Below are 12,075 nucleotides of genomic sequence, written 5' to 3'. Positions count from 1 at the left end.
AGGAGGAAGAGGAGGAGGAAGAAGAAGAAGAAGAAGAAGAAGAAGAAGAAGAAGAAGAAGAAGAAGAAGAAGAAGAAGAAGAAGAAGAAGAAGAAGTTGACCACAGAGACCAAAAAGATGACAATGATGACTTTCCAGCTACAAAGATGGGCTCAACATGTAGAGTGCTTGCCATGCTAGTAAGGGGACCTGAGTTTGGATCCCTAGTGTCCACGTAGTTGCTAGGCCTGGTGGCATGTGCCTGTAACCCCAGAGCTGGCAGGGTCAATCCTAGGGGCTTCGCCAAACCTGTCTAACTGAAAACAATATATTCCAGGTTAAGTGGGAGACCAAGTCTCAAAAAGTGTGCAAAGCCCCAGAAAAAGACATCAATGCCAACCTCTGGCCTCTGGCCACTCATGTACTGGCAAGTGCATCCTCTCCCAGGTACATATATCATACACCCCCACCTACACACAAATGTACACAAAGACTTCCTTGCCACAAAAGTATTTTACCACAATAAACATAAATCTTGATGAGAACCTTAATTTGCATATCTGTAGAGAACCATAAACCAGCAATAAGGCGGTAACCCCCATAACTGTGCTAAACTCAATTTGCACACATCTTATATTTTTCCTTAAAAAAAAAACAAAACAAGCAAACAAACAAACAAAAAAATAGGTCCTTGCCCAGAGTCAAGCACCTATCATTTGCCACACACAGTGTTTTTTAGAATTCAAAGAAAGCTGTTGTGGTTGAAATGACTACTAAAATTTGCTATCCTTTATAGAAGTTGTTTATGAGCCTGCAGAACATAAATGTACTGCTCTTGATTTTTAAACTTGAACAGAAGGGAAAAGAGGAGAGGAGAGGAGAGGAGAGGAGAGGAGAGGAGAGGAGAGGAGAGACAAGACAAAAATAAAACAAACAAACAAACAAAACCCAAATAACAAACAAAAAAACACTTAAGAAAGGAACTCTGCTCATTTGGTACACCCTTTCCTGATCAGATGTGAACAAATTAGTTATGAAGAAAACGTTCTCCCCAAATCTAGACTGAGGAAAGATGGAGGTCACGGGGTGCTTACAAGAGCACTTGACAACTGAAAGGCAGATGCATCAACAAGCCCACACCAGCACAGTAACCACTCACAAGTTCTGACCTTGGAGTCATTAACCCAACTTGCAGGTAGAGCCACTGAAAAGCCCCAACCCTGTTATTTACTGCTTATCTAACTTTGGACTGGGTGGGGTGGCTTACAACTTCTTCATCTTGTGAGCCTCCCTTTTCCTGAATGGAATGTCTTACCCGAGAAACCAGCTATGCAACACACTCTCTTTTTTCCTCGTCTCCGTCTCTCTTTGTGTTTGCTCATATGTGGGCATTCCTCTGTGCTGGAGTGAGAGGACATGTAGAGGCTAGCTTTCAACATCAAGTGTTTTCCTTAATCTTTTTCCCACATACTTTTAGAGACAAGTTCTTTCACTGAGCCTGGAGATCTTTGATCGGCTAGATCCTACTGGCCAGTAAGCCTGCCTCTGCCTGTCTAGTTCTAAGATTGTAGGCACACACAACTGCACCCCATTTTTACCTGGGAATCAGAAGTCAGGTCCTCCTGCTGGCACAGCAAGCAGTTTACTAACCGAGCTATCTCCCAAGGCCCTGTTTTCTTTTTAAATAACCTCAAAACATCAAAACATAGTTACAACATCACATCAGGACTCGACCCACTCTGTGGCTCAGGATGAACAAGAAAGACAATGTCTTTTACTTTTGTTTATGTGTATGCATGTGTGCAGGAGCCCTTGTCAGACAGAAAAGGGTGTTGAACTCCCTGGAGTCTGGGGAATCTGTGAGCTGCATGATGTTGGTGGTTGGTGGGAATAAAGCTCAGGTTCTCTTCAAGAGCATATCGTTCTCTTCATGATTGAGCCATCACTCCAGCCAACCCCCCTAGCGCCCCCTGCCCAGGTTGTTGTTGTTTACTAAGAAGTTTAAAACCATAATCCCCCGAAGGACAAAACAGTAAGAAAATAACACAGAGAGTACCTGGTTGACAGGTGATAATCAGATGTTGGAGAGTGCTATATTTAGTAAACCCAATCCTTTCTTCTCTACAGTGTAATTATATGGGCACAGTGGGGAAGGAGATAACATGAATGAGCCTCACAAGTAAACAGCAGATGAGATCAGGCCCTGGCCTTCCTGTTTATCTAAAAACGCTAGAAAAGTAGACTTCTTTCTAACCTGATGTTTACAAGGAGAGCCTGTCTCATCACCTTTGTTCTGGATTTGGGAGTAACCTTCTCATTCGTCCTTGCCAATTACCTGCCATCCTGCTTTGGTCACATCAAAGATGCCTTCAACTCAGTGTCTTTGTGTGTGGAGTTCCCTCTGCCTGGACCACATTTCCCCCTCATTGCCTCTCCACCCACATTGCCTCTCCAGCCTCTGCTCCAGCATCACCTCTGCAGAACATCCTTCTCCAGACACCACCTACCTCCCAGCCTCCATGCTCTGCTTTATTTTCCCCAGAGATCTTATGCTCACCAGACTTCATAGATAACTTTATCTTTTCTCCCCCACATCCAAAGCATACGCTTCCTGAGGGAAGACTTTTTTATCAATTTTATTATAAAATATGTCTTAAATTTTCATACCTAGTACATAGTAGGTATTCAGCAAATATTTCTTGAATGAATTTATGACCACACTTTCTCGATTTTCATCATTTAAGCTAATACGATTTAATTGGAAACAATACTACTGAAAAATTTCCTACAATTTCCTGCATGTAGTCATTCCTCAATCTCTTGAACCCACCTGATAATCTTAAAAATCTGCAGATATTCAAAGTCTCTCAGATTAGAAAGCACAGTTTTTGCAGTTAACCTATATACTTCCTCTTCTTTACATTAAATCATACTGCAAGATAACTACTTTCTAAGTATTTATTGTACTTAGAATTACCAGTACAAATGCAGTGTTTTCGAGTATTTGTGAGACATGGTTGGTTGGTTGAATCAATACATGTAGGGTGGAGACTGCTTTCCATTGTCAATATACACATGAGGACTAATGTTCCAAAAATACAATGTTGTTTATTTTAAAGGCTTCATTAATTAATTCATTCATTTATCCATTCCTTCACTTATTCATTCATTCATAATTCATTCATGTGTGTTCATGTGTACATGTGTGTGTGTGTGTTTATGAGAGTGTATGTTCATGAGAGTGTTCAGGTACATGTGCCTCTGCACACACAGAGGCAAGAAGAAGCCATCTGGTATAATCCTCTATCACTCTCTATGTATTCCTTTGAGAAAGGATCTTTCCTGAACTAGACTGTAGTTCTCATGATTGCACAGCAAGCAGGCACTTTTAATTGTTAAACCATCCTTCAAGCCCTGAATCCTGCATGATTTCATCATCAAGAAATCGTGTAATTCAGAACTACAAGCTGTCCCCATTCATGGTTGTCACTGAAGAAGAGTCAGACTGTAGACTACATGACCCACAGAAACTTCTAAGCAGCTTCTTCAAAAGCCCATTCTTGGGCCCGGAGCCATTAAAAAATGCCTCATCTTGGACTTGTGTTTTACCATGAGTTTTCAGACTTATTGTGGGTCAAATCCTACCACAATCTATCGCCAACTTATTGTGAAGATCTGATAACAATCTAATAGAGTGGCAGACGTTGGGCTTCTTCTGTAGAGTCAAGGTCATGTCTGGGTGGATGAAAAAGCAATCTAGGCCCAAAGGAGGACACTCAGGCTCAATGGCTCCAGGCTCAATGGACACTGGCAGCAAAAGGTGCTGCTCATTCTCTGCAGTGAGGCTGACAGAGGCATCAAGCACACAAGCCACAGTTGAGCAGGAGTCACGGTTGGTGCCAAGCTTGATATACAATTTGTCACAGTCTGAAATCAGTCTTCCCTGGATATTCGCAGCCGCTGGGGATGTCGCCTCTGTCTTGGCTCTTCCGTGAAAAGTTCACAGATACATCTTGGCATCTGTTCATTGCATCACATCCAAGATGTTCCCAACTCAAGATAAATGGGGAAAGATGAATTGCTGTGTTTGCAGCTTTCAAGACATGTTTCACATTCTGTTGCCTAATGTCATATCTGCATGAGCCTAATTAAGTAATTTGTGAAACATTAATGGAAATGGATATTCATCTATCCCCCTGAAGATAGAAAGGAAATATTTTCTACCTGGAGGAATCCATAGGTTGATAGAATCTACCAGCTTTTGTTGAATGTATCTTGAGAAACTGTATTGTTATTAAATTAAATTAAATTAAATTAAATTAAATACAATTCTATAACATTTAGAACTGTAAAGTGATTTCAGAAGTTGATCTATCAATGTTTCCCACAGACCTGAGGTCATCAAGTCTCCATTCTCACTGGCAACCAAGTTTTTGAGCCAAGCTGCCTGACAGCACACCAGCACATAAAAGCCCTGTGTTTCCATTCAGTAGGGCATAGAAATGATTCAATGACCAAAATCCAGGAGCTGATGATTTGGTGTGTCCTGTTCTCATAATGTCCCGGGGTAACTTGGATATCTTTTGGACATCAACACGACTCCTTAATTTAAGGAGTGACCCTGTGGAGTTCAGCACTACCAAAGTTGTGCAACCATCCCAGAATGCTGAAAGGGAAAGGTCACCCTGATTGTGTGTTACATCTTGGGTCTAGTTTTTTTTCAAAGGTTTCACTGCCTTAGTTGGTAAAATGGACCATTATATATGGACAGCATATTTCAAGCTTTCTAAACCTGTGGTACATGGTTCAATTTATACTAACTTTATCAGTGATTGCTAGCCACTTGAAGGTCATAATGTCAGATGTTATACTAGTAATATAGTATTAGAACTCATTTTCAGATAAAGAAACTGAGTCTCAGAGCTGTGTGGGAATACACACTGGCTTATGTAAATGTCTATGCTTTCTGAACTGTTGACTCTTTCAGCCACAGGAAAACCAGACACAGGTCAAAAGATAACTTATGATTATGACTTACAAAACTAGTGAATCCTACAGACTTTCCAAACCCCACTTGTAGGGAAACCTTGCTATATAAATTTGCAATCTACCATGACCAGGTAGTTCCCCTGAGCTTGGTGCAGAATGGAGGACTCCCTTTACAAGCAGGACTTCCCTTTCCCTGACCTTGTTTGGTGACCCTGACTCTCCACACTCTCTACCTGGAGAAGGCTGAGTAGTGTTTGTCAGAACTACAAACTCCCCCAACCCCCAGACACCCAAGAACCAACCCAGGCAGTACCGGGGATTCCTAGAACGTCTCCATACTAATGATGCATTCACAGAACTTTAAACTCTAGCCAGTCATTTTCATTTACCCTGAAAACTCCTGCCCACTCTCCAATGTCCACATATACCCTGGTTCACCCCGAATGAAGGTATGTACACAATCTAAGATTATCTAAGAGAGCTATTTCTTTTTTTTTTTTTAGATTTTTAATTTTTTTAAATTTTTAATATTTTTATTACATATTTTCCTCAGTTACATTTCCAATGCTATCCCCAAAGTCCCCCATAGCGCCCCCCACTTCCCTACCCACCCATTCCCATTCTTTTGGCCCTGGCATTCCCCTATATTGGGGCATATAAAGTTTGCAAGTCCAATGGGCCTCTCTTTCCAATGATGGCCGACTAGGCCATCTTTCGATACATATGCAGCTAGAGACAAGAGCTCCGGGGTTCTGGTTAGTACATCATGTTGTTCCGACAATAGGGTTGCAGATCCCTTTAGCTCCTTGGGTACTTTCTCTAGCTTCTAAGAGAGCTATTTCATTGAAGACCTTAGGAGAAGGCCTTCATCTAAAAGAGTCATAACACTAAAATCCTCAGATAAGGCCATCTCTCTCCTGCCCCACTCCCAGCCAGACTGGGATCCTGCAGAACCCCACTCCCACCTCCAGCACCCACTCCCAGCCAGCACTGGGATCCTGCAGAACCCCACTCTTTCCCAGACATTGCTTCACCTTTCAAACCCAGTAGGCAGCAGCATGTTTGGACATCCAGAGATAGAGGAAGCAGAGGATGCAGGACCACAGCTGGATGCCCAAACACATACCATACCCACATGGCATATTCTTTCTCATTTTAGTATTATTAAACAATAGCTAGCTGTTCAGCATCAAAAGAAAAGTTCAGAGATCATTTCCCTAATCACAAACAACTTAGAATTGTTTCTTAAACTGTCCCAAATGACTTTGAAAAAACCTTTGAATTCTTTTCTGTCCTCAAGAGATGTGGGTTTCAGGACAGGTTCATGTTCCTTTTCCTCATTGACCTGAGATCCATGGAGCATTGCCTTGCAAACAGAATCACTTTCCTGTGCAATGAAAGCTAGGAGGCAGATCTCACCTTGATTTTTCTTCCAGGGTCACAGATGATGCTCCCATGGACCTTAAGGTGATGGATACATTCATGAAGCAAGAGACTTTTGGATCCACATTTTGTCAGAGACACCATCACTACTGCCAGCTGTTGAACTCTGAGACTCTTAAGTGTTTCCTGAATGAGCATTAAGCTACCAGGCATGTAATAGTGACCCATTCATGCAGAAGTGTTGTGTGTTTTATCAAATGACACCACCCCCTCATTTCATCTCTTGCTCAGTGATATTACCTGTGCAAGTGTATCCTTTTAAACCTCTTGCATAGGTCACCTAGGCCCCCCAGAACCATCCTCTCACACACAGTACAGCATTGCTCTCTCAGCACTCACTTTTGAAACTTACCTTAAACTATTTCTCCTTCCTCTTCCTTCATTAACAGTTTTAACCTGCTCACTGGTTTTGAATTTATCAGATAGGACAGGGTTGTTAATATTCTTGAAATAGCCAAGAGCTAAGCACACACAATGTGCCAGACAGTGTCAACTGAAACAAGTATGGCGGGGTCTAAAGAGACCCCTGTGGTCATGAATACCCCTCCAACAATGCACTCAGAATGTCATCGTTTCTTTGTCTTTTAAATTCTAGGTTTGTTCAGTTTTCAAAACCAAGGAGCACACATTGGATTTCAAGCAGAAATTATATATTGAAACCGCGCTGTAAATTCTAAAGCTCTTCATACATACCATTGACAATTCTTTATCAAAACTCTGCTCCTCAAGGTGGTCCAAGGTTAAAGGTGATCAGCGGGTTAAAGTCAGATGAAGGACTGATGCCATGCATAGAGCACGGTCATTGAGATATAATGACCTATATTTGACCAGTTCTGGAAATGCACCGTATATAATGTGGTAGACTGAAAACCACACATTCAAGAAATTTTAGTATTAAAAAACAAGCACCTTTACAGGCTCAAACATGATGGCTTCCTTTGTCTAAACTAGAGGAAAGACAATCTCAGAAATATGCCTGCCACTTAAGCACTCCAAAGAATGAGCTTCTTGGAGATTTTACTGACCCTCTCTGAAGGTGACCAATATGTTCTTCATTTACGCCTATACAAAAGAAACATAGAGAACATGCCCTCTACCAGTGTGACTTTGGCATTTAACACACTTTCCACTCCCATACATCATTTGAGCTTTGTATCAAGTGTATTACCAAAAAAGGTAAGGTAACCTGCAAATAGGTATGAGGGCAGAGACTCAGTCCCCTGTCCACTCTGAACCTAAAACTTGTTCTGTTCTTTTCTCAGAGGGAATAAGAGGGTCTTCTCCTACATTCATCAGCCTCCACAGCTCTCTTCTACCTGTTACCCTCAAGAAACATCAGCAGCTATTGAAAAATTTATGGCCAGAGTTACTACTGTCACATCTGCTTTGCTTTTGCTCTGTTAAAAAAAAAATACCTCCACTAGTATCTATACAAATCTTCCCCCGAATAACAAGGGAAATGGAAAGTTAATAAGAACAGAAGCTGCTACGGAGCATCCTGCAGACCAAGTCAGGATGAAGGTCTCAATTAGATCTGGGAGTGTAGCTCATCCAGTTGGACAAATGATAGTGTATTTTAAATGCTATTAGACCTGGGAGTATGGTGATTTTATCTACATAAGCAATGGCGTTATAGATTGATGCTGCTGATGCTGTAGTTATTATAGCGCTGAAAACTGCAATCCCCAAGAGAATAGGTGTCATGTGAGAAGGATTATTTTAATTATATTCACTTGTGAAATTGATTCGCAAAACCATTCATTCAATATTCACTTTATTTAAAAATAGAGTTATACAGTCAGACAAATGCCAGGGACCCTGTATTTCAACTAAATCAGAAGTCTCTAATAAACAAAATACTTTTTGCATTCAATTTTGGGGACAAAGATAAAAATAATGAATTAATATAAAACCGAGAATTTCTTTTTAAAGCAAACAACTGAGCTTTTAACCATATGATTCAACTATGCTTCTTAAATCTGATGCTCTATGATATAGAAGGATATTTAGAATAATAACCTCTATGAGGAAAATAGCATGCAGCATGGTCCAGCATCACCTGAGTCTTCTACAGAAAATAAAACAGCAATCCACACTCAATAGGGCCCCATAAATATTGGGAGAATAAATGAATACATAAGAAATTCACAAATGCTTGATCGATCATTAAAAGATATGCAATCTAATTTTGTTATTAATCAAGATAAAGTGACTTTAAGTGCTGAAAAAGTCAGCAGTCTCTCTGCACTAACCAAGATCAGACCGCCCTCTTCCCTGACACTTTAATAGAAGAAATTTTCCAAAAATGCTTTTAATATTTAGCTTTTTAGCATACTGGGATGTGGCCTTTTGTTTATGAAATATCAGGAGAGAAAATTTTCTTCCAACTAACAAGGTGAAAGGCAGGATGATAAATTTTATTGCTGAAAATAGCTATGCATTCTTTAAAAAGAGATCTGACCAAAGCGTTCTTCAAACAACAGAAGCAAAGGAATATTTTGCCAATTTGTCTAATATTTTTTTCTAGCAAAATCTTTGCACGTGGCTATGGGATGTTCCAAATAAAAAGGCTATAGCACGATGGTTCTCAGCCTTCTTGATGCTGCAAGCCTTTGATACAGTTCTTTATGTTGTGGTAATTCCCAAGCATACCATTATTTTTGTTGCTACCTCATATTTGTAATTTTGCGATTGTTATGAATTTTAATGAAAATAGCTGTGTTTCTTAACGGTCTTAGGCAACCCCTATGAAAAGGTCATTTGAACACCCAAAGGGGTCATGACCCACAGGTTGAGAACCGCTCCTCTAACATTTGATTTAAGGATACACCTTTAAATAAAAGATCACGTTTCGTTTATTCTGTGAATTAGAGCATTGAATGGTTATGTTGGGAGAACCTCAGTCACTGCTCTTATGACTTCCTTCCTACAGGCCCACACAGCAATGTGGAAATGACGAAAAAGCAATACACTAGAACCAATTGTCAAGGCAAAGGCCTTCAAATATGAAGGTCTTAAGGCTTCTCTGGCATTTATATCTATGAAACCATTTTAAAAGTAGGTCAGAGCCGGGCAGTGTTGGCGCACACCTTTAATCCCTGTACTCGAGAGGCAGATACAGGAGGATTTCTGAGATCGAGGCCAGCCTGGAACTACAGAGTGAGTTCCAGGACAGTCAGGGCTACACAGAGAAACCCTGTGTCGAAAAACAAAACAACAAAAAACAAACAAACAAAAAAAGTAGGTCAAAGAGTCAAAGCTATAAGTATAAAATAATATATACGTATAAAATATATTAAGTATATTATATATCAAGTATTTTGATCCAGAATAATATACATCAAGTATTTATATCAAATATGATATATATTGAGTTTGAGTATAAAATAATGAGCTGTGGCTGAGAGGATAAGCAGTCTTTAAAACATAACTTAGAGTATTCTGCTAGCAGCCTTCAGATGAAGATGTAGAACTCTCAGCTCCTCCTACACCATACCTGGGTGGATGTTGCCGTGTTCCTGCTTTGATGAGTCTGGACTGAAACTCTGAACCTCCTAGAACACTCGCTCTCTTCTTCGACTGCTTGCCTTGTGGAACTGAGCAACTGCCAGATCCTTGGACTTCCATTCACACCTGCTGCTGACCATTGTTGGGAGTTGGACTACAGACTGAATATGGAAGACTTTGTTGATGGGAGAAATTTGAACTGTGCTGACCTGACCCAAGAGGTTTCAGAGGAGAAGACTTTCAAAACTTGGGGTAAAGACTGTTTTGTGGTATTTTGGTGAAGAATGTGGCTGCTTTTTGCCCTTGGCTGAAGAGTCTACCGGAGGCTAAGGGCAGGGCTTCCAGTTCTCCTATATAAAGACTTCTTAACTCAGTTCAGAGGCACCTGACAGTGACTACACTGTGGTTACCTTCTTTGAGTCACAACTGTCATCTAGAGAGTCCAGAAGATACAGCATCCCTGAAGCATAGGGCAGACTTTTCTGCAAGCATTGACGAGACCAGAGGATCTGGAGGCAACTTCTAGTAAGATTTCAAAAGGAAACAAAAGAGGCTATACCAGTATCACATATAAGCAAATTTATTTCAAAAGAAATACAGATTCACAAACTGTGGATTTCAGAAGCTATCTACTAAGTAGTGTGTGTGTGTGTGTATGTGTCTAAGCAGTTCAAGCTGCTTTGGACCCATTTGCACAACGAGATATTAGTGGGCACAGAAGTTAAGTTACTAATGACATCACTTGATAACCAAGGCTTATGAAGCATAATGTCCCATCAGATGACTCCAGAGAATTCAAAAAGAGCCAGGCTGATCTAGACTGGAGCAAAGTAGTTTTTGGACAGTTTTCAGGAGAAATGTGCAAACAGAAATGGAATGGAGATTTCTTGTAATTTAAGGAAGCTCTGCACACTGACAGAATTAGTGCTAGAAGCCTAAGAGCTTATGAAAAAAACTCGCAAAAATAACACAGTCAAGCATCATCCTGACTGACACAAAAGACCCTTGACTGCACTTTTACAAGAAGCAGAGAGCCAAATACCATCAGATGTACCCTAGGTACAGCAATGTGCAGCTGACCAATGTCCTGGCTAAGAAATAGCTACCGGCAGAGATAAAGCAGAGAAATATCACAGACTTCAAGAAAGAGAAACAAGACTTTCAGGAAAAGTTGGGTCAATTCAAGAAAAACCATCCTGTTTCAGGGCATCCTGAGAAATCTGTGGTGCCCCGGAGCCACCTAACCAATGTCTCTACAAAGCCACAAGGAGATATGAAAAACATAAAGTCTCTTCTAAAAATGGAATTTCCCAAAACAGTTTCCTCAGATGTGAAATTTCAGGAAGAACCCAGGAAACCCCCTATAAATGCATATCACAAATTTCACCAAGATTCATGGTCAAGTCTGGAGCTGAGGCATCTGTCCTTTAGGGAGCCCTGGGATGAGATTAGCAGGCAATGGCATTGAGTCCCAGAGGACCAGAAAGAGCATTATAACAATCAGGTTGAGGAGCTACAGAAACAATACAGGGTGAAGCTGGACCTCTGGGTCAGGAAATTGTCTCCTGAGGAAGATGCTGCATACAAAGAGGCAAAGGCCACCTGTGGTAAGCGAAAGAACATGAGTATGTCTGGAGGCAGAAGTCCCAAGTTTGGACGAACAGATGATCTGCAGTCCTCCTCAGAGGAAGGGCTTCAAGTAAAGCCTGGAGAGGTTGAGGAGCTACTAGATCCTGGGACAGATTTTTCAGAGACTAATCAGAGTCATCGTGGTGGCTCCCAGGCATCCAGACAAGATATCACGGATGATAGCAAAGAGCACTTCACTCTAGCACCTACTCAGATTCTAGTAGTACAGATGAAGATAATGAAAATCTTTCTCTCCGTTTAGTTTGATGTTGACTACTGGTTTGCTGTACACTGCTTTTATTATGTTTAGGTATGGGCCTTGAATTTCTGATCTTTCCAATACTTTTATCATGAAGGGGTGTTGGATTTTGTCAAATGCTTTCTCAGCATCTAATGAGATGATCATGTGGTTTTTGTCTTTGAGTTTGTTTATATAGTAGTTTACGTTGATGGGTTTCCGTATATTAAACCATCCCTGCATCCCTGGGATGAAACCTACTTGGTAATGATGGATGATCATTTTGATGT

General features: G+C 40.8%; 1 protein-coding gene and 1 pseudogene across 1 annotated transcript in view; one reads left to right on the top strand and one right to left on the bottom strand.

The window, feature by feature from the left end:
• The window catches only part of Sh2d4a (SH2 domain containing 4A), a 69,160-nt gene that overhangs the window by 19,613 nt on the left and 37,472 nt on the right, over positions 1-12,075 (bottom strand). The window lies entirely within an intron of this gene.
• LOC110300051 lies at positions 10,635-11,814 on the top strand (annotated as a pseudogene).

This window comes from Mus caroli, chromosome 8, assembly GCF_900094665.2.
Source record: "Mus caroli chromosome 8, CAROLI_EIJ_v1.1, whole genome shotgun sequence".
Taxonomy (NCBI): Eukaryota; Metazoa; Chordata; class Mammalia; order Rodentia; family Muridae; genus Mus; species Mus caroli.
The sequence above is the reverse complement of the archived record's forward strand: the minus strand, read 5'-3'. Positions and strand labels throughout refer to the sequence as shown.